This window comes from Pygoscelis adeliae, unplaced genomic scaffold (assembly GCF_000699105.1).
Source record: "Pygoscelis adeliae isolate BGI_AS28 unplaced genomic scaffold, ASM69910v1 Scaffold411, whole genome shotgun sequence".
In the NCBI taxonomy this organism is placed as follows: Eukaryota; Metazoa; Chordata; class Aves; order Sphenisciformes; family Spheniscidae; genus Pygoscelis; species Pygoscelis adeliae.
The window spans coordinates 1,664,130-1,667,898 of record NW_008824111.1 but is presented as its reverse complement, the minus strand read 5'-3'; positions in this window follow the sequence as shown (position 1 = coordinate 1,667,898).

Here is a 3,769-nt window from a genome sequence, read left to right as displayed (position 1 = left end):
CCCCGCACCCTGCTCGGGGCCTGCCGCCGCCACCGCCGCCTCTGCTTGTGTTGCCAATAAACCGCTGTGCTCCTGCCCTGCCTGCTCTCTGCCTGCCTGGGGCTGGGCCCCGGGATGCCCGGCTCCCTGCCACCGTCTTGGATGTCCAGAGCCTGCCCTTCCACCCGCCTGGCCCAGGGGTTCAGGCCCGCCTTCCTCCCCGCACATGGTGGCTGTGATGGGAGGGGACGTACTCCCGGGGCTGCAGGCCTGGCTGCTGTCAGCTCTGGGAGGCACCTGACCAGAGTCGCTCAACCTTTGAGGTGCTTTGTGCTCCTGCTGGGGCCACAGCGGAAAATCTGGTGATCACGATGGTTTGGAGGGTGTCTCAACCTGCACACGTGCACACTGCCAGGGCTAGGTGGGGACAGCAGGCTGACCTGTCGTGGTGCACAACGCCACAGGAGAGTGCCCTTTGCTGGCACCTAGGAAGAGGTGCTTATCCTCCTCTCTAGGGAGGCACGTGGCAAGGAGAAGGAAATATCTCTTCCCTTCCCACCACTCCTCTGTTTATCTCAGTTTTTCAGTGGGCATCTAGAGCTGCAGACTCACTGCTCATATTTAGCATTTGTTGGGGAGTTGGTGGAGTTGGTGTCTGTAATGTCTCCTTGCTTCCCAGCAGGCTTTAAATGTCTCGGTATGCTATTCTCCATCTGAAAGCTATCTTTTTCATGATGGCAATGTGGTGTCTGCAGTGTTTACTAGACCCCTGGGTAACTTAATGTTCTTTATAGTTTTGAGCCTGTTAGGTCTGACATCAGCTGGTTGCTCCTCAGTATAGGTCCTCCCCCAAGCTCACAGTTTTGTTCTCCATAGGAAGCTCTGTGTTTTCCATTGTTTGAATAAGTGCTCCTCCAGCCTTTCCCTCAGCTCACCTAGCCAGTGATGCTTTACTGTCAGGTTGGACTGCATGTCTGGGAGGCTTGGCCGCTTCTGGTGCATAGTACCAGGGGAAATAAGTGCTTTGTACCAACCCTGCAGAGCTTACAGTGGAGTGGAGCAGCCACAGATCATTGTGCTTTTGCTTGGGGGCAATACCAAATGATGAGAGATGGTGCTGTCATGCAAGATTGGTAGGTAGAGGGAGAGTACCTACCTCTTCCCTCAGAGGCATTTACTCTGTGGCCCAAGTACATCAAAAGTACGCCCGTGGCCCATGCACGTCCATGCACTGCTTATTCTGGATGTGCTGGAGTGGAGTCCTGAGATCTCCATACTTGGAGATAACTCGATACTAGTCTGGACAAGGCCCTGAATAGCTTGATCTGACTTTGAAGTTAGCCCTGCTTTGAATGTGTGTGAGGGCGGTGGGGTGAGCTAGAGACCACCAGAGGTCTCTGCCTAAATTATCCTATGATTCTTTACCCAAAGACTGGGAGACAGAGGGTACCACAGACATCCCTGGGACTGGGGCTGTACCCGGCTGACCTCTTCGCTTGAGATCCGTTGCTTGTTCCTGTTCCCAGCTAGTAGCATGGGGTGTCTCTCAGATCCCTTCCTGGTCTCCTGACAGGCTGTTGTAATGGTTCTCCCTTTTTCCTCTGGCCCCAGGGTTTCTCACAGGAGTAGGTGTTGCCACACAGTCTGTGGCCAAAGCAGTTCTGGTGTAGGGATCTGTCTTCTGGAGGGTACTGCTCCTCCCGGGACACGTGCTCACACAGAGCTTGAGCGCTGTGGGATCAGCCTGTCTGGTTCATCTTCCAGCAGGGATGCTGGGCAGCTCACTGGGGTACAGAGTGCTGCCTTTTTTCTTTACCTTTCAGGGAGCCAGTAGTTCCCAAGGGCTCTGCAAAACCAGGCTTTCTGGTTCGGGTGCTGGTAATTCCAGGCCACCTCTCGGGGGTGGAGAGCATCCTGGTCCTTGGGCTGATACTGCTTCTTCCAGCAGCTGCTGCAGTGTGCAGCCTTGTAGTAGATGGAGCTTTGATACATTTGAAGCATTCGGATTGTTTTAAAGACTGGGGAATTCTGCTTGCCTGTTTTTTCTTGTACTGTGTCTCTTTCAGGATATGATGCCCCAGGAACCCACATTAAACTTTTCTGGAGTGGATTTGTGTATTCTGAATCGGGAGATTGATTTACGTGCTGTGTTAGTGGTGCTGTTCTCCCCACCGTACATTTAATGTAGCAGGAGATGACAACATGCTCTCAAAGCAGGCTTTCCTCTTGTCCTGAGAGGGCTGGGTGCTCAGGCACGCTTGCAGCTCTGGTTATTGGTAGCTGAGACCTTTTGGTCGTCTGAGATCTCCCAAAGCCTGAACTGGAGAGCAGGCTGTTTTGAAGCCTCATACTAAGGTGCTAGAATGGAGCAGTTTCATTAGAGCCTGAGCCAAATCTGTAGCTTGAGAAAGGTTTGTGCTCTCAAATGGTAAACAGTGGGCTTTTAGTGCTTGCTGCCTGCTGGGCGGGCAGCCAGACCTCATGGAGCAATTGGAGCAATCCTGCAGTCCTCATCTGAGTTATCAGTTCCAAGGTTTGGGAATGAGTGGTAGTACTGAATTTTGATCTCGGGTGGGAGATGGGGTGATACTATGTTGGCATCACCATTTTTCTGGTGTCAGCACAAGAGGGAGATAGACCTTGAATTCAAGGTTTGCCTACCCCATAAAGGTTGTAGTTTCTGATCCAAAGCACATATTTTAAGATGAATGGATTGGACCAGACTTCTCAAATAATTCTAGCTTCTAGTAAATAATCTTGGGGCTCTCTAGTTATGTACTGCTAGCAGAGCCTTGATTTTTAGGAAACAGCTTTAAAGTCAAATGTACCTTCATCCCCTCTACGTTGCAGGTGATTGAACCTGATAATAATTCAGTGACCTGAGGTGATCTCAAGAGAGGAATGTGTTAGGACACAGCTGAATTGCTGAGGGAGAGCTGCGCTTTGTCCCTAATAGCTTTGCAAAACTGGACTTCAAAGATCCCAGAAGATAGTGTCTGCTTGCATTTTGGTGCCAAGGCGCTGACAGCAGTGGAAGTCACCTCGAGTAGTTGTCTCTCAAAGAGAGGATTGGCCCTGCCTGCCTGTGATTGCCTGCTGGACACGCCAGGTCAGTGAGCTGGGAAAGTCACAGGGGTATGGAAGGTCTCCAGATTCACTGAGATTTTTGTGTCCAATTTCCAAAAAGCTGCTAGCAGTATTGCTCTGAACTCTGCAAAGCATCGTGACATGGGATTTGGTCCTAGTGCACATAAAAGCTTTAGGGTGGATGTGTACCATCAGCTTACCTTTCCCCTCACCGTCCCTCTCTTCCCCCTGCAGTCTGACACATCCTTGTACGTTTTCACTTATATCACAGAAATGTGAAGACAGTAGTTGACAGAGCCCTCTTTTTGGGGAGGGGAGGATTCTCACTGGGTACATCCTGGAGCAAAAGTTTGAGAATAATATCCTGGGGAAACACCAGATAGATCAAACTCAGAGTCCTGCTGACAGCTCACCTTGACTTCGTGTTTACAGGAGATCCATGTGCCTGTACCTCTGTATGTACAGAAAGAGCACCCCCAGGAAATCTCCAGGGGAGACTTTATCTGATATTTAGCCTGACTTAAAAAGCTAGATGTGCATTGTGGGTTCTGCCTCTGGCCCTTGTGGCAGGGGAGGGCAGAAATGCCATTGGAGCTGAGGCTGGGTTAAACATTGCTTTTAGCGCAAGGGAAGGGAGCTGCAGGAGAGCTCTCTTGCAGTAAAATGCTTCAATGTGGGAGAAATGGGTATGAGGAGTGGATTT